Source organism: Callithrix jacchus, chromosome 4 (genome assembly GCF_049354715.1).
Source record: "Callithrix jacchus isolate 240 chromosome 4, calJac240_pri, whole genome shotgun sequence".
NCBI classification, from domain to species: domain Eukaryota; kingdom Metazoa; phylum Chordata; class Mammalia; order Primates; family Cebidae; genus Callithrix; species Callithrix jacchus.
Window position 1 is genome coordinate 44,739,108 of NC_133505.1, and position 23,823 is coordinate 44,762,930.

General features: G+C 42.4%; 1 protein-coding gene and 1 pseudogene across 4 annotated transcripts in view; both read left to right on the forward strand.

The window, feature by feature from the left end:
- Positions 1-8,162: 8,162 nt before the first annotated feature.
- LOC144582135 (large ribosomal subunit protein eL36 pseudogene) lies at positions 8,163-8,767 on the forward strand (annotated as a pseudogene).
- Positions 8,768-12,083: 3,316 nt separating this feature from the next.
- The window catches only part of KCTD20 (potassium channel tetramerization domain containing 20), a 39,953-nt gene continuing 28,213 nt past the window's right edge, over positions 12,084-23,823 (forward strand). For 2 of the 4 annotated variants that reach the window (XM_008994337.6, XM_078369068.1), the window contains exon 1: positions 12,084-12,285. The gene's annotated coding sequence lies outside the window, so the exon portion shown is untranslated. The remainder of the gene's footprint in view (positions 12,286-23,823) is intronic. The other 2 variants (XM_002746477.7, XM_078369067.1) reach the window with 1 other exon arrangement.

Here is a 23,823-nt window from a genome sequence, read left to right on the forward strand (position 1 = left end):
GGAGGCAGAGGTTGCAGTGAGCCAAGATTGCGCCACTGCACTCCAGCCTGGAGACAGAGTGAGACTATCTCAAAAAAAAAAAATGTTGGGCTTACCTGAAAATATACAACCAGGAAATCTCAGAATTCATGAAAGCATGAAAATGTATCTGCACATGCTTCAGCAACCATTAAGTTGATGTATGTCTATTTAATAAGTACTGGTTTATGTTAGGTATCTTGTCTTATTGTTATTACTATTTTTTTTTTTTTTTGAGACAGAGTCTCACTCTGCTGCGAGGCTGGAGTGCAGTGGCACCATCTTGGCTCACTACAACCTCCTCCTCCCAGGTTTAAGCTATTCTCCTGCCTCAGCCTTCCGAGTATCTGGGACTACAGGCACGTGCCACCACATCCAGCTAATTTTTATATTTTTAGTAGAGATGGGGCTTCACCATGTTGGCCAGGCTGGTGTCAAACTCCTGACCTCAAGTGATCTGCCCATCTAGGCCTCCCAGAGTTCTGGGATTACAGGCATGAGCCACCATGCTAGACCAAGTCTTATTATTTTGATATATATTTATGAAATTTTTACTTAATAAGATAATTTATTTTATCTACTTTGTGGGTTGTTCTGATATAGAGCTTAAAATACATTAGAAGTAAAGGTTTTGGGGCCAGGCATGGTGGCTCAGGCCTGTAATCCCAGCACTTTGGGAGGCCGAGGCGGGCGGATCACAAGGTCAAGAGATCAAGACCATCCTGGCCAACATGGTGAAACCCCGTCTCTACTAAAAATACAAAAATTAGCTGGATGTGGTGGCGCGTGCCTGTAGTCCCAGATACTCGGAAGGCTGAGGCAGGAGAATAGCTTAAACCTGGGAGGAGGAGGTTGTAGTGAGCCAAGATGGTGCCACTGCACTCCAGCCTTGCAGCAGAGTGAGACTCTGTCTCAAAAAAAAAAATAAAGTAAAGCTTTTGGCCAGGCAAGGTGGCTCACATCTGTAATCCCAGCACTTTGGGAAGCCCAGGTGGGCAGATCACTTGAGCTCAGGAGCTCAAGACCAGCCTGGCCAACATGGCAAAACCTCATCTCTACTAAAAATACAAAAATTAGCCAGGCGTAGTGGCACATCCCTGTAGTCCGAGCCACTTGAGAGGCTGAGGCAGGAGAATCGCTTGAACCCAGTAAACAGAGGTTGCAGTGGGGCGAGATCATGTCAATGCACTCCAGCCAGGGTGACAGAGCGAAACTCCATCTCAAAAGAAAAAAAGGAAATCTCTTATCATTTATTGTGGCAATTAATTATTAATTCATCTGTGGATTCATCTTTTGCTGTCTATGTGTTGTAGGCTAGATAACAGCCTCACAAAATGTCTACCTCCTAATTCCTACAACCTGTGAATATGTTACCCTATCTGGCAGAATGGACTTTGTAGATGTAATTCTTTTTTTTTTTTTTTTTGAGACGGAGTTTCGCTCTTGTTATCCAGGCTGGAGTGCAATGGCGCGATCTCGGATCACTGCAACCTCCGCCTCCTGGGTTTAGGCAATTCTCCTGCCTCAGCCTCCTGAGTATCTGGGATTACAGGCATGTGCCACCATGCCCAGCTAATTTTTTTGTATTTTTGGTAGAGACGGGGTTTCACCATGTTGACCAGGATGGTCTCGATCTCTTGACCTCATGATCCACCCGCCTCGGCCTCCCAAAGTGCTGGGATTACAGGCGTGAGCCACCGCACCTGGCCAGATTTTCTTAACTAGGAGTGCTGAACTCTAAATAATTACTTATTAGTGATGGCAACTGTAAATTAAGCTGCAAATCTTTACGGCAAGTAATATATGTTGTTTGACAATGAAAAATATATATTGATCTCCTACTGAATGCCAGGCACTGCTCTGGACACTGGGTATATAGCAGTGAACAAGACACACACACATGGGTCCTTTTCTTGTGGAGCTACAGTCTAGCAGAAGAAAGAGGCTATATTAGAGTCATGTTGGGTGTACATAAGCCCAGCACAGTGGCCTATGCCTGTAATTCCAGCACTTTGGGAAACCAAGGTGGGTTGATTGATTGAGATCAGGAGTTTGGGAATAGCCTGGGCAACACTATGAAACCATGTTTCTCCAAAAAATAGAAAAATTAGCTGGGTGTAGTGCCATGTGCCAGTGGTGCCAGCTACTTAGGAGGCTGAGGTGGAAGGATAGCTTGAGCCTGGGAGGTAGAGGTGGTAGTGAGCCGTGATTGGGCTACTGCACTCCAGCCTGGGCAATAGAGTGAGACCCTGCCTCAAAAAATATATATCAAAGCCAGGAGTGGTGGCTTATGCCTGTAATACTAGCACTTTGGGAGGCCGAGGTGAGTGTATCACTTGAGGTCAGGCATTTGAGACCAGCCTGGCCAACATGGTAAAACCCTGTCTCTATAAAAATACAAAAATTAGCCAGGGATGGTGGTGGGCGCCTATAATCCCAGATACTCAGGAAGCTGAGGCAGGAGAATCACTTGCACCTAAGTGGAGGAGGTTGCAGTGAGCTGAGATCACACCACTGCACTCCAGCCTGGGCAACAGAGCAAGACTAGTCTCAAAAAATTAAAATTACACACACACACACACACACACACACACACACACACAGATATATCAAGAGGGGTGGACCTAACACAGTCTAGGTGTTCAGGAAGGACTTATCTAGGAAACTAAAATTTGCCTTGGAATTGTCCTGGAGGAAAGATGGGCGAGGGAAAAAGAATGTCTGGGAGAACTGAATACCAAGTGCAAAAGCTTAAAGGCAGTAAAGAATTCAAGGCATGTAAAGAACTAAAAATACAAACAGAACGTTCCATTGAAAACAGCTGAAATCTTCCTCATACACTCTCAAAAACAAGGGGATAGGGGGAACACCCAGAAACACTCATTTCATTTTTCTTGAACTGAAACCACAATGCCTGAAAATGGAAAATGGATGGAGGCTATTAAAGAACTTAATAGATCCAAGGAAGGTCAAGCCTAAGAGCTTAGAGAAGGAGAAACCAAGGAGAAGCAAGACACATCTCCCTGAGGAGCCCTGGAAACACTCAGGTATCAGAAGCAGGGAAGTACAGAGGGAGGTTAAAGGAAGGGAGATGGGAGAAATATAGTGCTTCAAAAAGGAGACGTGTTTGAAAATCTGTTTAAGAAGTGCTTGGATTCTAGCACTTTGGGAGGTTGAGGTGGGTGGATCACCTGAGATCGGGAGTTCAAAACCAGCCTGACCAACATGGAGAAACACCACCTCTACTAAAAATACAAAATTAGCTGGGTATTGTGGCACATGCCTGTAATCCCAGCTACTCAGGAGGCTGAGACAGGAGATCACTTGAACCTGGGAGGTGGAGGTTGCAGTGAGCTGAGATGGCACCACTGTACTCCAGCCTGGCAACAGAGGGAGACTCCATCTCAAAAAGAAAAAAACAAAAAACAATCAGGTTTATAGGCTGGGCAAGGTGGTTCCAGCCTGTAATCCCAGCACTTTGGTAGGCCAAAGCAGGTGGATCACCTGAGGTCAGGAGTTCAGAGGTTGCAGTAAACAGAGATCATGCTATGCACTACAGCCTGGGCCACCAGAGCAAAATTCAGCTTCAAAAAAAAAAAAAAGTGATGTTTAATTCACTTTAAAATAGTGACTCTGTTGTTATTCATGATTATGGATAAAATAAAAAATATTGAAAATATTTCATCACTGTAACATGCTTTTATTCTCATTAAAGCTGCATAACAAGCCAAACATGGTGGCATATGCCTGTAATCTTAGCTAACCAGGAGGCTGAGGCAGGAGGATCTCTTGAGTCTAGGAGTTCAATACCAGCCTGGGCAATATAGCAAGCCTCCATCTCAAAAAACAAACAAAAAACTGCATAACTAATGTTAAGAAAGCTAACTGGTACATTTTGACATGCAAACAATTTAAGGTTGACATTAATGAGGGCAATTTTACCTCATGAAAAAGATAATACTAGTTTGGATGGGGTGTATATATCATACTAATACTAGTAGTACCTTAAATTTCTCTAGTGCTTTGAGGTTATAAAATACTTTGCATACATTTTGATTTTTTTTTTTTTTTTTTTGAGATAAAGTTTTGTTCTGTCGCCCAGGCTTGAGTGCAGTGGCAAATATCAGCTCACTGCAACCTTCACCTCCTCAGGTTCAAGCAATTCTGTCTCAGTCTCCCAAGTAGCTGGGATTACCAGTGCACACCACCACACCTGGCTAATTTTTGTATTTTTAGTAGAGAAAGGATTTCACTATGTTGGCCAGGCTGGTCTTGAACTCCTGACCTCAAGTGATCTGCCTGCCTTAGCCTCCCAAAGTATTGGGATTACAGGCATGAGCCACCGAGCCCAGCCCAATTTTTTCTTTTTCATAACAACCTCATGGCAAAGGTAGATCAGTTACCTACAAATTTAGAATCCTAAGCCTCTGTGTGACTTGTTCAGTCAGTAAGTGGTGAAATGGCCTCCAATATAGGTCATCTGGCTCTTTTTCCAATATTTTTTTCACTACATCATACTGCCTTATAAAAATGATATAACTTTTTTGTTTTGTTTTGTTTTGAGATGGATTCTTGCTGCAATGCCCAGGCTGGAGTACAGTGGCATGATCTTGGCTCACTGCAACCTCCGCCTCCTGAGTTCAAGTGATTCTCCTGCCTCAGCCTCCTGAGTAGCTGGGACCACAGGTATGTGCCACCATGCCTGGCTAATTTTTGTATTTTTAGTAGAGATGGCATTTCACCATATTGGCCAGGTTGGTCTTGAACTCCTGACCTCAAGTGATCTGCCTGCCTCAGCCTCCCAAAGTGCTGGGATTACAGGCATGAGTCACCGCGCCTGGCCATCACTTCATGTTTTTAATGCTTCCTTTTTCTTAAACTTTCTATACATATTCACAAACATTGACTTGTTTCCAAGTAGGCATCACAACTCCGAATAAGCAAAGAGAAAGCTCTGTTTGGGCTCTTAGTTAGTAAGCTGAAGAAATATTTCCGAATTTACCTAGTTCTCATTATTTATCTTATTGTTTATGTGTTTGTTCCTTATTATGAAGTTTCTCACAGTGGACATACTGGCCAGGAGGATACATGTTTTGATAAACAGCTTTTGCATGTTTTTGATTATTCAAAGTTTGGAGAAAGGAGGAGGGCATGATTTAAGCGAGGTAAAAGAATCTCATTGGGAGCTGCTAGCTCTTACTAAACTGTACATAATTTGTCAATATTTTAATAATTTGACAGTAATATAATACAATCAGGGTTTCTAGAATAAATCATCTTCATTTTTCTTTTCGTCTTCTTCTTTTTTTTTTGAGACAGAGTCTCACTCTGTTGCCTGGGCTGGAGTGCAGTGGTGTGAACTCAGCTCACTGAACCTCCACCTCCCAGGTTCAAGCAATTCTACAGGTGCGCACCACCACACCCAACTTATGTTTCTATTTTTAGTAGAGACGGGATTTCACCATGTTGGCCGGATGTTCTCAAACTCCTGACCTCATGATCTGCCCTCCTTGGCCTCCCAAAGTGCTGGGATTACAAGCACGAGCCACTGTGCCCAGCCCATTTTCACTTTTCAGTACTGAAAACATAACCCAGATCTTTTCATTGATCTCACTCCGCTATAGGAAATGCTGCACTCAACCACATCCAGAATGTAGTAGAAAAAAACTCCAGAATTAACTCTAGGATAAAGATATTTTCTTTATTCTTTTCTAAATAAGTCTTATAAATGTGTCTGATATTGTATGTTGTTTGTTTATTTTTTACTCCAACGATAGCTGTTTGTCCTGAATTGTATATTTTCTTAAAAGGAAATTATATCATAGTCCTTAGTCATTTCATGCTGGTCTCTAATTTGCTTATATACTACCATGTTTCATCTCCTTGAGCATTATTTTGAATTCCTAGGGACCAAGTAACTGAAGGAAAATGTAGGTTCTATTTTATCAATGCTTTCTTTTTTTCTTTTCTTTTCTTTTTTTTTTTCTTTTTTTGAGACAGAGTCTTGCTCTGTTGCTCAGGCTGGAGTACAATGCTGCAATCTCGGCTCACTGCAACCTCTGCCTCCCAGGTTCAAGTGATTTTCCTGCCTCAGCCTCCTGAGTAGCTGGGATTACAGGAAACTGCCATCACACCCAGCTAATTTTTGTATTTTTAGTAAAGATAGGCTTTCACCAGGTCGGTCAGGTTGGTCTTGAACTCCTGACCTCAGGTGATCCACCCGCCTTGGCCTCCCAAAGTGCTGGGATTACAGGCATGGGCCACTGTGCCCGGCCTATTAATGCTTTATTATTAATTAAGCACATGTGTATCTTTTGTTGGCATTTCAGTTGCTTTTGACCTGCCACTATTAACAGTTTACCAGAATAATAAATTCTTTGCACAATAATTTCATTTATTTTGTTAGTAATATAGATTTGGGAATAATCTATCCTTTACCAGCTCCCACTAAAATAAAACACGTAATGACATTAAAGAGTAATTTGGATATTTTACTGACTTTATATTTTGGCAATGTTTCATGCCTCATTTGCCCAACAATTCATTAGATAAGTGCAACAACATGTTTTAATGAAGTAAGTTCAGACTTACTTTTCCAAGTATGTTGAGCCCTGCTTATTTTCTATACTTTCATGCTTGAGTTAATAAATTGCAAAGTTTCCCTCTTTTGTTTGCTTTGTTTTCCTTTTTCCTAGGAATTCATTCCATTTTCCTAGCCAATATCAACTATAAGAGGGGAAAAAAATCCTTTAATGATTTTCAGTTACTAACAGGACAAAGTCTAAGCTCCTCAGCCTACTGCTAATGGTTTTTCATTCCTTCCTTCATTCATTTATTCAACTTTTATTGAGCACCTGCTGTATGTTAGGCTTTGTTTAAGTACTGGAGATATGGGAGTGATCAAAGAGACAATATTCCTGATCTCATGGAGTTTGTAAGGGAGACAAAAAGTATCTACACAAATAAAGTATGTAGTTTATCAAATAGTCATAGATGCTTTGGAGAAAAATTAAGAAAGGAAAGGGATAAGGAATGTTGAGGTTTGCAATGTTAAGTAGAGATGTTAAGAGAAGGCCTTATTGAGAAGGCGACTTTTTTTCCTGAGACATAGTTTCACTCTGTCACCCAGGCTGGAATGCCGGGGCAGAAAGTCGTCCCTGCAACCTCTGCCTCCCAGCTGCAAGTAATTATCATGCCTCAGCCTCTTGAGTTGCTGGGATTACAGGCATGTGCCACCACACCTATTTGTGTATTTTTAGTACAAGTGGGTGTTTCACCATGTTGGCCAGGCTGGTTTCAAACTCCTGGGCTCAAGTGATCCACCAGCCTCAGCCTCCCAAAGTGCTTAATTTTTCCTAAAAATACAAAATTAGCTGGGCGTGGTGGCACATGCCTGTAATCCCAGCTACTCGGGAGGCTGAGGCAGGCGAATTGCTTGAACCTGAAAGGTGGAGGTTGCAGTGAGCCAAGATTGTGCCATTGTACTCCAGCCTGGGTGACAGAAAGACACCCCATCTCAAAAAAAACTTCTCAGCATTCTCAGTATTAGCTTCAAGAATGAGACTTGTGTGTTCATAAACAAGAGGTCATGTGAGCCGTCAGAGCCTGTTTGTAAACCAGTAACAGGAATAACAAGAGATAAACATTATCAGTTTACACCCAGCCTCTGCCAAAGCCCAGGGTAACACATTTCCACATTTCCTGAGTCCACACAGGACTTTTATTTACAAAGGTTTATTTGATTTTTGAATCTTAAACTGAGCATTCATTAATATGATTTTTAAAAGTCATATAGCTCTGAGGTGAATTGTCCTGGCATGTGGATGGAAAAGGGAGGGAGCTATGCCCTCATCAAAATTTCAAGAGGAAATGTTTATAGATTACTTTCCTGGCTATTATTGGAGACAAGTCTCCTTATCTTTCATCCTTCCAATTTACCTTTCCTCTGACACTCAAAATACATTCTACTACTTACTTGCTCATTACCTTTCAAAAAAAAGACAGACTAAATAGAATTCCAAAATTGTATTACAGTGTGGACTCTTTTTCTTTTCTTTTCTTTTTTTTTTTTGAGACGGAGTTTTGCTCTTGTTACCCAGGCTGGAGTGCAATGGCGCATGTGGACTATTTTTCAAAGATTTGTTTTTTCTTAAAGCATTTTTCTTTTAGAGTAATTTAAGCTTAATATTGTCCCAGAAAAGAAAATGGATACATTTGCAAATAGGTGGGTATGAAGAACATGTATTTCAGCTCTCAAGTAGGGCTGATCTAAAATGTTTTTTATCGAGCCCTTCTGTCATGGCCGCCTTCGGAGAGCAGCAGCCATGGCTCTGTGCTACCCTACAGCCGTGGGCCTCAACAAGGGCCACAAGGTGACCAAGAATGTGAGCAAGCCCAGGCACAGCCGCCACTGAGAGCACCTGACCAAATACACCAAGTTCGTGTGGGACATGATCTGAGAGGTGTGTGGCTTCACCCCATACGAGCAGCACGCCCTGGAGTTACTGAAGGTCTCCGAGATCAAACAGGCCCTCAAGTTCATCAAGATATGGGTGGGAACGCACATCCACGCCAAGAGGAAGCAGGAAGAGCTCAGCAATGTCCTGGCCACCATGAGGAAAGCCAAGAAAGACTGAGCCCCAGCCCTTGCCCTCTCCCTGAAATAAAGAACAGCTTGACAGGAAAAAAAAAAACAAAAAACTTTTTATCATAGGTGGGGCACAGTGGCTCACACCTGTAATACCAACACTTCGGGAGGTCTGGCGTGGTGGCCTGTACCTATAGTCCTAGCTACTCAGGAGGCTGAGGTGGGAGGATCACTTGAGCCCAGGAAGCTGAGATTGCATTGAACCATGATCCCACCACTGCACTTCAGCCTGAGGGATAGGGCAAGACCCTGTCTCAAACAAAACAAAACAAAATGAACATTTAGCAAATTTAAAGAGAGATAGTTCAAAACCTTGAGATTTGGGTTGCTTTTACATTTACCACATAAGATTACTCAGTAGAAATGAGAATTAGCTTTTTGTATGACAATTTACAATAGCTATTATTTTAAAAATATTTTTATTCTTAAGAATCAACCTTAAATTAGTTGTTTGGAATTGTCACTACTTAGTATATGGTGAACAAGAACTTTGGAATCAGATGACCTGAGTTCTCAGCCCACAAGCACCATCTAGCTAGTAGTTTAATGACTTTAAACACTTCACATATTCATTTCTTGGTTTCCTCATTTGTAAAACTGAGTAATAAAATCTATCTCATATGGTTGTTAAGAAGCCTAAATGCTATAAAATGTTGGGATGAGTGCTTTGTAATTTTACTAGTAGTAGATGCTGTTTAAGGAGACTTAAATAACTCAGCAAATCAGATGAACTGTATCGTCATTACATCAACTGAAAACTCCAAGTCTGCCAATCTGACATTAGAAAGGGTTACTGTAGGGGCCCGGTGGCTCAAGCCTGTAACCCCAGCACTCTGGGAGGCCAAACTGGAAGGACTACCTGAGCAGGGACTTCCCCTTTCCACCTCATCTCGACGAAAAATAAAAATAAAACAATTAGGTTGGTATGGTGGTTCATGACTGTAGTCCCAGCTATTTTGGAGTGGGAGGTGCGAGGATCACCTGTGTCCAGAAGGTTGAGGCTGCAGCGAGTGGCAATCATGCTGCTGCACCCAGCCTGGGCAACAAAGGGAGACCCTGTCTCAAAAAAAACCAGAGTTTAGGCTTCTGATACAAATACATCTCAGAGACACCTACATTAAATTAGAAATAAAATGATAAAAATCAGCAAACACCTATGCTCTCTGTGAATGTACGTTTCTCATATCCCATCTCTTTGATGTCTGCCCAAAAAAGGTACCCAGTCTCATATAATGTTCATTATATGAAATTTTAGCCAAAAGTAGAACCATTAACTATTAATTAAAAGTCATGTATTCACTTATTTATTTTGGATGATGGATAATGGATATTTGTTACATTTTTCTGTATGCTTTAATTTCCAAAATAAAAGTGTTTGTTTTTTTTTTTTTAAAAGAAAAGAAAAAAAAAAGACCCAGTAGTTAGCCTGATTCTCCAAACTTCAGGCCAGATTTTTGTATACCACAAATCTGCAGCTAGCGCAGTGGCTCATGCCTGTAATCCCCAAACTTAGGAAGGCAGAAGCGGGAAGATAGCTTGAGCCTAGGAGTCCAAGACCTGCCTGGGCAACAGAGCAAGAACTGTTGACAAAAAGAAAGACAATATACACATCTGCAGGGAGGAATCTTTCCAGAAAGAATTTGTTTCAAGAACTGTCTTGCAGAAATATCAGAAGGTTTTTTTACTTCCTTTGACTCAAAGGCTGTAACATTGTACTTTACAGAAAGGGAAATAAAGGCATTAGTTTGAACAATCCTCTATGCTACTGTTGTAAAGTTTGGAGCCTATAACACATTCAGATTGGTTTATAGCCAAATCTTTTTCATATTCCTTTTCTCCAGGCAGGAACTTGTATCTCACAGCCTTCTTAGAGTCAGTCAGGTTGAGCCAGGTGACTAGTTCAGACAAGTGAAACGTGTGCAGAAGTGAAAAGGCCATTCAGGCAGAGGCAAAGGAGAGCCCTTACACAGGATTCTCCAATCTAGCTCTTCTGCCAGTCCGGAAGTGCTGGGATGGCAGAGCCAGAGATGCAAGCAGCAGAGAAGCTGAGTCACCACACGAACGTGACTAGTGCAGCCTCACAGCCGAGCCCATGTTGAGATAAACACAACACAGTCCTGCAGACTTTACAGTCATAAATGAGGAAGAGCAGAAATGGAAAATGACCTCTAGGACTCTAAGACAAAATTATAATGAAAAAATCTGTATCTTCAGTTTTGAAAATAAAAGCTTTTGACCCTGATAAAACCAGTTTGCTATACAAGTATCCGTTAACCATGTGAAACCTACTGAAATGAAACTATTTTCTTACATTCCTTCCACTTCAACACCAATGCTAATCCTTAGCCCCAAATTCGTTTTTACAGACTCTCTTGTTAAGGAAAAGGAAAATCGATTGAGAATTTTTTTAATTGTGCTATTACTAGTTTATATAGCTTTCAACAACAATTTACAAATAGTTTGCATAGTCAGTATAAATATTTAATTTATATATATATATTTTTTGAGACTGAGTCTCACTCTGTTGCCTAGGCTGGAGTGCAGTGGCGCAGTCTCAACTCACTGCAACCTCCGCCTCCTGGGTTCAAGCAGTTCTCCTGTCTCAGCCTCCCAAGTAGCTGGGATTACAGGTACACACAACCACACCCGGCTCATTTTTTATTTTTAGTAGAGATGGGGTTTCACCAGGTTGGCCAAGCTGGTCTGAAACGCCTGACCTCAGTTGATCTGCCAGCCTCGGCCTCCCAAAGTGCTGGGATTACAGGCGTGAACCACCGCGCCCGGCCCGGCCTAGTGTAATTTTTAAAAGTGCAAAAGACACTAGAAACCATGTAGTAAGAACTTCCTTTTGGGTTTTCCAGCATTCAGTTTATAGGACATGGACCATACATAGATGTTTTTTGAAATGTTGAAATATTTTACTCATAACACAGATCAGTTTTCCCAGTAACTTGCTTCTGGTTGATTTAACATTTGTAATTCGACTTTGTCATAGCAGGTATCATTTGAGGAAAATGTGGTTTTTTTTCTCTTTTGGCCAGAATGTATATCCAGGGTAGTGACTTTAGAGCAAATGCGTTTAAGCAACCCCATTAGTTTTACTACGCTGCTTCCAACCCCGCTCCATGCATGGGGAGATCTGGGTTCCACATTTTCGGGTAAGCATTAGCTGTCCTGGCTCTGCGCGAGCTTATTCTACAATTCCGAAAACTACCTACTTTTCCGTCTGCGACCTTTAATAATTGAGAGGATATGCGCAGCTCAGAAAAGTGCGCCCGCAGCGGTCGGGTGCAGAGTGGACTGGAGGAAAGGCGACGCCCATTTACCGGGCTGCCTCGGGCGGGGTCCCCCGACACGGAGTTCCCGGCGTGCCCCGCGCGTAGGGGACTCTTAACTTGAAGCACCGGGTGACTCAGCCGCGTGGCCGCGCGGGCCGGGGCGGGGGGCGCGCGCCGTTGCGGCACAGCCGGTCCCGGCTGCGGCTTCTGGCTGCGCGGCCTGCGCGCGCCTCCCGGGCGGATTCCGGCCCCGAGCGCGACGTCGCGGCAGGGAGCGACGAGTAAGTGGCGGCGCAGGGCGGTTTCGGGAGCGAAGACCCGGCAGGGCGAGTGTGGCGGCAGGTGTGACCCGAGTCTTCCCTTTGTGGCCGAGGGGGCGTCTCCTCCGGGCGCGGCGGCAGTTCGGACCCCCGGGTGGAAAGGCCGCGGGGCTAAGCTGGGCGCGAGGAACGTGTCGGCAGCGGCGTGACGGGCGCCTGTTTTCTCGCGAAGGGCAGAGTCTGGTGATTCAGGGGAGGGAGGTAACGCTGCGCCGAGGTGGTGGGCACAGCTTAAGTGTAACTTGATTGCTATTTGCAGGCCTCGGGTGGTTCATCCCGCCCGAGAGGAATGGCGAGAATCTGGAGTGTTGACTGGCAAAACATTTGCAGACGCAGCTTTTCTGGCAATTCATTGGCTCCATTAAAAATTAGGTAGTTGGTGGGACTTCCTCCTGAACACCGAAGCAGAGTGCATTTTGGTCTGTCTTTTCAGCCCTGCCTCCGCCTCTTCCTTCCCTGCCCACCCGCAAATTGCCAGCTTTCATCCGTGGCTCTGAGTGCAGAAGAGCTGGGGAGAGCCTTAACCAGCAATTTTCTTTTAAATAAAACTTTGCTTTTTATAGTAGTGTCTTCAGGTTTACAAGCCCAGTTCCGCACTATGAGAAAACCTATTCTATTTTGGAGTTTGGTGATGGGTCCCTAAGTCTGGGGTTTAAGCAGGCACTCCCACTCTTGGTCTGTTACTGATGATCCAGGGACCACAGTTGAGAAACACTACCATTAGGCTGCGCTGTGAATTTTAAAAACTGCCCAGCAACCTTAACCCTTTGTCGACTTATTCCTCCCCTGCCAGCAACCAGTCATAGGACAAGAAGCCCTGACTCTCCAGAAACCAGCATGAGAAAAGATAATGCTTTTTTTGTCCCTGACAGGGGGTAGGAAATGATTTTCATACATATTTCAATATTGCTTTGGTGGTTTAGAGATAACCCAGTAATCTTGTCCTTTTGAGGGCTGCTTTCAGTATCATCAGAGCTTAATGCTGTTAGGCCAAATCTCCTCCGCCCAGTTCACTGCGTCTCCTCATGGAACCAGGGCAGCCAGTGCCATATAATTCCCATGGCCTTGACTGTCATATTATCTAGTATGTAGCAGTACCAGTAGCATTTGTGAGGGCTTTCAGTTCAGCTACACAATTCAGTCACCAAATATCTGAGTAATGCCTATTTTGCTCAAAGCACTATAGTAGGACATTTTATCCCCAGCATTTCGATATAGACATACATAACTGGCACAGAGTTGCATTGCTCCTTTGAGGGAGAAATGAGGGCTGGATAAACTCCACTGCTGCCAAAAGGTTCTCTTTTTTCATTCATAATTCGTTCCTGTTATTCTGGAAATACACATACTATTCCAAAAATCTCATTTTCCTTAAGACGAAAGATATTGGATGAGATTGGTAGTTACGTCAGTCTTAAATTCTGTAGCAGAAGCCAGGTGCAGTGGCACACACCTGTAATCCCAGCGCTTTGAGAGGCCAAGGCAGGTGCATCACCTGAGATCAGGAGTTCCAGACCAGCCTGGCCAACCTGGGGAAACCCCATCTCTACTAAAAATTCAAAAATTAGTGGGGCGTGGTGGCGGGCATCTGTAATCCCAGCTACTCTGGAGGTTGAGACAGGAGAATCACTTGAACCCTGGAGACAGAGGTTGCCATGAGCTGAGATCGCCACTGCACTCCAGCCTGGGTGACAGAGTGAGACTGTCTCAAAAAAAAAAAAAAAAAAATTCTGTAACAGAGATACCTAATAACTTTGATAAGGACAATAGTATATACATTTTTGTATTTCTTATTCTCTCTTCAGATATGTATGATGAGGTTAGAATTAGGCCATGTGTTTCAGACTCTTTGGTGTCTGATTTCTCTTACTGAATATTTTTCTGTTGATTCATAAAATATCATGTCTTTCCTTCTATAGCCTTTAGCTTCCTGATTGTTGTTTCTTCCTCTGGCCTTTAATCTGATCTTCCTGCCCCTCTCTGGCTAAGTGGAGTAAAAATTTGAGGGTAATTGTTAGAATACCACATTATTTTTAGTTGGAAGGTCTGGAGTCTTAGATATATGAGGCTTAGAGATATAAAGGAGCTTATTACAAATTTATCAGGTGCGATCCTCTCAGATAAAGTATCTGAGAGACGAGACTGCAGAGTGAGGACTTATGGCTCTTAGCCCAGTGTTCTTGCCATCCGATTATCTCAGCAAAAATGCTTCAAAAACAGAAACGGTCCAAGGAAATTGTAAGTAGATGGAGAAAATGGAGAGACTTTCATATGACTACAAAAACAATATTATCCGGAAAAATGGAGATTGAAGGAGGATATGATCTAACCATATAAATCATAAAAAGTGGGAGCACTACTAATAAAGAACTCTTTGAAGCTTGAAATAAGTAGTGAAAGGACAAATAAGAGCAAGAGATAGGTATCTTGTAAAACCCAAGAGATGTTGTGAACTCAGTTTTTTTGTTTTTTGGGTTTTTTGTTGTTGTTGTTGTTGTTGTTTGTTTTTGAGGTGTAGTTTTGCTTTTGTTGCCCAGGCTGGAGTGCAAGGTGTGATCTCGGCTCACCGAAACCTTTATTTCCCAGGTTCAAGTTGTTCTCCTGCCTCAGCCTCCTGAGTAGCTGGGATTACAGGTGCCCACCACCATGCTTGGCTAATTTTTTGTATTTTTAGTAGAGACGAGGTTTTACCATGTTGGCCAGGCTGTCCTCGAACTCCTGACCTGAGGTGATCCACCCGCCTCTGCCTCCAAAAGTGCTGGGATTACAGGTGTGAGCCACTGAGCCTGGCCTGAACTCAGTATTTTTAAAAAGATTAAATAGACTGGGTGCGGTGGCTCAAGCCTGTAATCCCAGCTCTTTGGAAGGCCGAGGCTGGTGGATCACGAGGTCAAGAGATCGAGACCATCCTGGTCAACATGGTGAAACCCTGTCTCTACTAAAAATACAAAAAAATTAGCTGGACATGGTGGCACATGCCTATAATCCCAGCTACTCAGGAGGCTGAGGCAGGAGAATTGCCTGAACCCAGGAGGCGGAGGTTGCGGTGAGCTGAGATCGTGCCATTGCACTCCAGCCTGGGTAACAAGAGCGAAACTCCGTCTCAAAAAAAAAAAAAAAAGATTAAATAAAGGTTTAGATAACTACTTTGATTTAAAAAAATACATTAAAGGCGCTGGGCATGGTGGTGTGTGCCTGTAGTCCCACCTACTCAGGAGACTGAGGGTGGAGGATCACTTGAGTCCAGGAGTTCTGGGCTGTAGTGCACTATGCAGATTGGGTGTCCCCACTAAGTTTGGCATCAGTATGGTGACCTCCCGGGAGCGGGAGACCACCAGGTTGCCTAAGGAGGGGTGAACTGGCTCAGGTCGGAAACGGAACAGGTCAAAACTCTGGTGCTGAACAGTAGTGGGATCGTGCCTTTGAATAGCCACTGCACTCCAGCCTGGGCAACATAGTGAGATCCCATCTCTTAAAAAATATATATACATATATATGTTAAATGCTTGAGCGATGCCCAGAATCTTTGGAAGTTGTCATCAAGAGTGTAACTGTTGTCTTTACCAAACTTACTAGGTATCTCTGGTTGAATTTAAGACTGATGGCTGGGCATGGTGGCTCACACCTGTAATCCCAGCACTTCAGGAGGTTGAGCGGGGAGGATTTCTTTAGCACAGAAGTTCCAGACCAGCCTGGGCATGGGGATACCCTGTCTGTATTATTTTAAAAATTAAAAAATCTAATTTACTACTAACCTCATCCAATGTAAATTTTTTAACTTATTATGGAAAATAAGATTATTGGAATAGTACATATATATCTGGAATAGTAGGAAAGAAAGAATTATGGATGAAGAAAGAAGGTCTTTTGATATTTTAGCTTGGAGTTCCCAAGTTAGACATCATAGGATTGACTGCTTTTGTATATTCATGAAAGTAGTAGAAATAAAATACTTATAGTAAGGGCTTAATAATTAGTTTACATTACCAGCCACTTACTAAATGGTTTTACATCATTGTCCCATTTATTTATCTCCATTCTATACATGAAGAATCTGAGACATAAGAGATTAAGTTTGCCCCAAATAATATACCTAATAAGTGGCTGAACCTGTATTAAAATTTAAGTCCACTTGACCTCAAAGCCATTAAAATATATGCTCAAGAGTGTCCTAGTTATATTTCATTGGGAAGTGGTTAAGAATGTGGGCTCTGGAGTCAGTGTTGCCTGGGTTCAAATCCTGACTCCTCCATTTACTTTTTTATTTTATTTTTTATTGAGATGGGGTTTCACTATGTTGGTCAGGCTAGTATTGAACTGCTGACCTCAAGTGATCTGCCCACCTCGGCCTCCCAAAGTGTTGAGATTACAGATGTGAGCCACCGTGCCCGGCTGACTCCTCCATTTACTAGGTTAGATAAAGTACTTTCTTTTCTCTCTTTGAAATAGACAATAATAGTACGTATCTATCCCAGGATTTTTAGGATCGAGTTAATTCATGTAAAGTGAATAGAACTGTGCCTGACAAACTAAGTTTTCATGAAATGCTGGTCATTAATGTTTTTAAAAATCTTATTTTTAGGCTGGGCAGGGTGGCTCACACCTGTAATCCCAGCACTTTGGGAGGCTAGAGTAGGTGGATCACTTGAAGCCAGGAGTTTGACACCAGCCTGCCTAACATGGCGAAACCCCTGTCTCTACTAAAAATACAGAAAATTACTCGGATGTGGTGGTGTGCGCCTATAATCCCAGCTACTCGGGAGGCTAAGGCATGGAGGCGGAGGTTGCAGGGAGCCAAGATCACACCACTGCACTCCAGCCTGGGTGAAGAATGAGACTCTGTCTCAAAAAGAAAAAAAACAAAACACCACCACCAAAAAATGATAATTTTTGATGTACTACTGTGCTTAGAAAGGAAAATACAGTTATAATTTATTTCAAGGTGGGTGCTGTAGCTCATACCTATAATCCCAGCACCCACCTTGAAATAACTGTGGCCTTTGGGAGGCTGAGGTGGGCATATCACTTGAGCCCAGGAGTTCAAGATCAACCTAGGCAACATGGCGCAACGCTCTCTACAAAAAATATAAAATGAGCCAGGTGTGGTGATGTATGCCTTTAATTCTAGCTACTCTGGAGGCTGAGGCGAATGGATTACTTGAGCCTGGAAGGTGGAGGTTGCAGTGAGCTGAGATCGTGCCATTGCACTCTGGCCTGGGTGACAGAGCAAGATCCTGTCTCCAAAAAAAAAAATACACACACACATGTGTATAATATATTTGAAATACTGAGGTTTTATGATAAGTATAGATATAAAGTAAGCTTTATCTCTCTGTCCTTACTAAAATAGGAATATTACTAAAATTTTGGAAAGGACTGGGATATAGTGGAAAGATACGTGATCCAGGTCAGATGATTTGCTTCTAGTTGTCCCTTTCACTGTGACTCTAGGTTCAGAATTTCTGTTTTATACAGAAGGTTGTGAAGATCAAACGAAGTAACAAATAGGAATGAAATTTGAATTTTGTGTGCTATACAAATATAAAGTACCATCTTAAAAATTACGGAGGAGGGCCGGGCGCCGTGGCTCAAGCCTGTAATCCCAGCACTTTGGGAGGCCGAGGCGGGTGGATCACGAGGTCAAGAGATCGAGACCATCCTGGTCAACATGGTGAAACCCCGTCTCTACTAAAAATACAAAAAATTAGCTGGGCACGGTGGCACGCGCCTGTAGTCCCAGCTACTCGGGAGGCTGAGGCAGGAGAATTGCCTGAACCCAGGAGGCGGAGGTTGTGGTGAGCCGAGATCGTGCCATTGCACTCCAGCCTGGGTAACAAGAGCGAAACTCCGTCTAAAAAAAAAATTATGGAGGAAAGTTACAATGAATTGTTGCATAGATTACTGTAAGTTCAACTTTTTTAGAATATAATAGATAGTAATTGACACCTCTATGTGAAGATCACAGTACATATCTTAAAATTATCTAAGACACCCTCCATGTCTTTGTCTCAAATCTCTTTTTATGGGGGGAAGCTGAAACTTAATTTTTGCAATATATCTGTGTATTTCTTTGGTAAGGCTGCCAAAGCAAAGGACCACAGTCCGGGTGGCTTGAACAACAGAAATTTATTTTCTCACAGTTCTGGAAGCTTGAAGGCCAAGATGGTGTCAGAAGGGTTTGTTTTCTTCTGAGGCCTCTCTGACTTGTAGATGGCCATTTTCTTCTCTCTGTGTCTTCATATTGTCATCCCTCTATGTGTTCTAATCTCCCGGTTTTAAGGACACCAATCATATTGGATTAGGGCCCACCTTTATGACTTTATTTAACCTTAATTACCTCTTTAAAGGCCTTATCTCCAAATATGGGCACATTCCGAGGACTTCACATATGAATTTTGAGGGAGACAAAATTCAGCTCAGCCCTGACAATCTGTTTAAGAAGTTATGTGTTGGGTAATCTGAATGCTCCCTTGCCTTTATCACTGAGTCCTATGCCTTGAGACCCAGGCAGCATCCTTTTTCACATGACTAGCTTTACCTGTTCTTCAGAACCATGCTTACTTTTGTATACCCTAAGAAACACATCATGCATCTGCGTTAATCATTGTGTTATATTTAAAATTATCCTGTTAGCCTGCTGAATAATGTGCTTGAAAAACTGTTCCATACATTTAACCTAAATTTCTAATTCATCTCTTAAGCACATATCTTCTTTAACCTAGATGGAAGAATGTCAGACGATTTTATGTGATAATACATTGTTTTGTATTTAAATTTTTAAAATTTTATCTTAAACTGTTTCAGGCAGTTTTTAAATTTTATTTTACTTTTTTTTTTTTTGAGAGTGGAGTCTTGCTCTGTCGCCTAGGCTGGAGTACAATGGCACCATCTCGGCTCACGGCAACCTCTGCCTCCCAGGTTCAAGCAATTCTCCTGCCTTAGCCTCCTGAGTAGCTGGGATTACAGGCACCTGCCATCATGCCCGGCTAACTTTTGCATTTTTAGTAGAGATGGGGTTTCACCTTATTAGTCAGGCTGGCCCCGGAACCCCTGACCTCAAATGATCTACCCATCTCAGCCTCCCAAAGTGCTGGGATTACAGGCTAGAGCCACCACGCCCGGCCACTATTTTACTTCTTAAGAGATAGAAGTCTTGCTATGTTACCCAGGATGAAGAATAGTAGCTATTCACAGTTGTGATCCCACTACTGATCAGCACGGGAGTTTTGACCTGCTCTTTCCCGCTTGGGCCAGTTCACCCCTCCTTAGGCATCCTGGTAGTCCCCTGCTCCTGGGAGGTCACCATTGATGCTGAATTTAGTGCAGACACCTGATTGGCATAGTGCACTGTAGCCCATAACTTCTGGGTTCAAGTGATCCTCCCACCTCGGCCTCCTAAGTAGCTGGGACTAAAATAGTGTGCCACTAAACTTACCTACAAGCAGTTTTTAAGAAACCATTCCAGTGATGCCAACATTTTCTTGAGGAGGTTTCTGTTTTTAGAGATACAGTTTCATTTCTCCTCATTTTAAAACCATACATTCATTTTAGAGACTTTAGAATGTTCAGTAAAACAATAACTTTTTTTTTTCTTTTTTTTTAAGAGACGGGGTTTCACCATGTTGGTCAGGCTGGTCTCGAACTCCTGACGTTGTGATGCACCCACCTCGGCCTCCCAAAGTGCTGGGATTACAGGCGTGAGCCACTGCGCCCTGCCAACAATAACTTTTTAAAAGAAAAGTCGGCCAGGCAGAGTGGCTCACACTTGTAATCCCAGCACTTTGGGAGGCTGAGGCGGGCAGATCACAAGGTCAGGAGTTCAAGACCAACCTGGCCAGCACAGTGAAACCCCATCTGTACTAAAAATACAAAAATTAGCTGGGCATGGTGGCGGGCATCTGTAATCTCAGCTACTTGGGAGGCTGAGGCAGGAGAATCGCTTGAACCTGAGAGGTGGCGGTTGCAGTGAGCTGAGATCGTGCCACTGCACTCCCTGCCTGGGTGACAGAGCCACACTCCATCTCAAAAAAAAAAAAGATCATGTGATTCTATAATTAAGGGAGAATAATATTTTCCATCTTTTTTCTGTGGATGCATTTATTATTTCAACCTGACTTTTAAAAATCTAATATATCAATACTATTTCATGCTATTTTTGTTACTTTCTTTTTTGAAATAAGTTTTGCTCTGTCACTCAGGCTGAAGAGTTGTGGCAAGATCTCAGTTCACTGAAGCTTTGACCTCCGGACTTAAGCAGTCCTCTTACATCAGCCTTGTACAAGTAGTTGGGACTACAGGTGTGTGCCACCACAACCAGCTAATTTTTTTTTTTTTTGTAGAAACAAGATCTCACTGTGTTGACCAGGCTTGTCTTGAACACCTGGGCTCAAAAGATCCTCCTGCCTTGGCCTCCCAAAGTGTTAGAATTACAGGTGTGAACTGCTGCGCTTGGCATTTTAGGTATTTTCAAACAGATTTCTATTTATTTATTTATTTATTTATTTAGAGACAGAGTCTCACTCTGTCACCCAGGATAGAGTGCAATGGCACGATCTCAGCTCACTGCAACCTCCTCCTCCCAGTTTCAAGTGATTTTCATACCTCAGTCTCCTGAGTAGCTGAGTAGCCAACATGCCTGGCTAATTTTTTAATTTTTAGTAGAGATGGAGTTTTGCCATGTTGGCCAGGCTGGTCTCAAACTCCTGACCTCAAGTGATCTGCCCACCTCAGCCTCCCAAAGTGCTGGGATTATAGGTGTGAGCTAATGTGCCAGACCTATTTTTTAAATTGGTGAATTATATGAATTTATTTTTGAATGTTAAACCAGTCTTTGCCGTAATGTACTATCCTTTTTTTATGTTACTAGCTTTGATTTTCTCATAATTTGTTTAGGATTTTTGTGATTATATTCATGAGAAAGTTTGATATAATTTCTTCCTTAAAGGTGTGGGAAAATTTGCTAGTCAAGCCATTTGGTTCTGGAGCTTCCTTTATCGAAAACTTTTAATTATCAATTAAATTTCTTTACTAGATATAGGACTTTGCAGATTTTCTAAATCAGTTTCAATAAGTTATGGAATATTCATTTCATCTGCAAATTTTAATTTATTGGCATAAGTTGTATAGAATAACTGCCTATCTTTTTAGTCTCATGGGATCTGTAATAATAGTCTTTTTTCATTTGTGATTATTGTAATGTGTATCTTCATTTTCTTTTTAAAACAACTTCATTGAGAAAGAATTCATATAACATACAATTCACTCAGATAAAGTGTAGAGTTTAGTAGTTTAGTATATTCAGAGTCGTGTAACCATTACCATTATTTCTTTCTTGATCAGTTTTTAGGGCTTATCCGTTTTCTTAGCCTTTTTCTTTTTTTTTTTTTGAGACAGGGTCTTACTCTGTTGCCCTGGTGTGATCTTGGCTCAGGGCAACCTCCACCTCCCAGGCTCAAGTGAGTCTCATGCCTTAACCTCCCAAGTAGCTGGAATTACAGGCACATGCCACTACTGCCCAGCTAGTTTTTTTCTGTATTGTTAGTAGAGATGAGGTTTCACCATGTTGGCCAGGCTGGTCTTGAACTCCTGACCTCAAATGATCCACCCACCTTGGCCTCCCAATATTTTGGGATTACTGGTGTGAGCCACCATGCCTGGCCTTTTTAAAAAATTTTTTTAAAGCCAGCTTTTGGCTGGGTGCTGTGGCTCACGCCTATAATCCCAGCACTTTGGGAGGCTGAGGTGGGTGGATCACCTGAGGTCAGGAGTTCAAAACCAGCCTGGCCATCATGGTGAAACCCCATCTTTAAAAACAAAAAGCCAACTTTTGGCTTCATTAATTTTTCTCAGTTGAGCTTGTGTTTCTTTTACATTAATTTCTGCCCTTATTTCTTTCCTTATATATTCTTTAGGATTAATAAGCTATTATTTTTTGCCTTATTAAGAAAGATACTTTGATCATTGTTTTTCATTCTTTTCATATGTATGTATGTGTGTGTATACATATATTTGTTTGTTTGTTTGTTGTTGAGATAGAGTTTTGCTCTTGTTTCCCAGGCTGGAGTGCAGTGATGTGACCTCACCTCATTGCAACTTCCGCCTCCCTGGTTCAAGCGATTCTTCTGCCTTAGCCTCCCGAGTAGCTGGGATTACAGGCATGAGCCACCACACCCAACTAATTTTGTATTTTTAGTAGAGATGGGATTTCATCATGTTGATCAGGCTGGTCTTGAACTCCTGACCTCCAGTGATCCGCCCACTTTGGCCTCCCAAAGTGCTGGGATTACAGGCATGAGCCACTGCGCCTGGCCTCTAATATATGTTTTAAAGCTATAAATTTTCCTTTGTGCCTAGCGTTAGGTTTATTTAATAAGTTCCTATATATCGTATGCATTCAGTTCAAAATATTTTCTCCATTTCATTGTGTTCTGTTTTTGTTCCAAGGTTATTCAGAAGTGTGTTGCTTAATTTTCCAACATTTGAGGATATTTTGTTTTTGTCATTGATTTTTAACTTAATTCCACTATGTTCAGAGAACATATCTATTATTTCAATCTTTTGAAATGTATTGAGATTTACTATATAGCGTGAATATGGTCAGTTCTGATTAATTTTTCAAGTTTACTTGCAAAAGAATTACTCTGTAATTGTTGGGTCCAAATTTGGTTAAATTTATGAATGATGTTATTCAAATCTTCTCTATAAGCAGTGGACAAACTACTGCTGCCTTTTTTGTACACAACATTTTATTAGAATACAGCCATGTTTACTCATTTACAAATTGTCTATGACTGCTTTTGCTCTATAATAGTATGGCCTGCAAGACCTAAAATATTTACTTTATGGCTCTTTATTTTTTTTGAGACGGAGGCTTGCTCTTGTTGTCCAGACTAGAGTGCAGTGGTGTGATCTCGGCTCACTGCAACCTCTGCCTTCCAGGTTCAAGAGATTCCCCTGCCTCAGCCTCCCTAGTAGCTGCAACTACAGGCATATGCCACCATGCCTGGCTAATTTTTGTAGTTTTAGTAAAGATGAGGTTTCACCATATTAGTCAGGCTAGTCTCAAACTCCTGACCTCAGGTGGTCCACCCATGTCAGCCTCCCAAAGTGCTGGGATTACAGTTGTGAGCCACTGCGCCTGATCTTTTTCCTTTTTTTTTTTTTTTTTTTTGAGACACAGGCTTGCTCTCTCACCCAGGCTGCTGGAGTGCAGTGATGCAATCTCGGCCCACTGCAACCTCTGCTTCCCAGGTTCAAGTGATTCTCCCACCTCAACCTCCCGCGTTGCTGGGATTACAGGCACCCACCGTCATGCCTGGCTAATTTTTGTAGAGACAGGGTTTCACCATGTTATTGGCCAGGCTGGTCTTGAGCTTCTGACCTCAGGTAATCCCCCCGAACTTGGCCTTCCAAAGTGCTGGGATTACAGGCACAAGCCACCTTGCCCAACCTACTTTATGGCTCTTTACTAGAAAATTTGCCACCCCATTCTACATTCTTACTTTTAGGCTCCCAGTGGAAAACTTGGGGTATATCACAGGATCTTTCCTCCTCTGCAGGG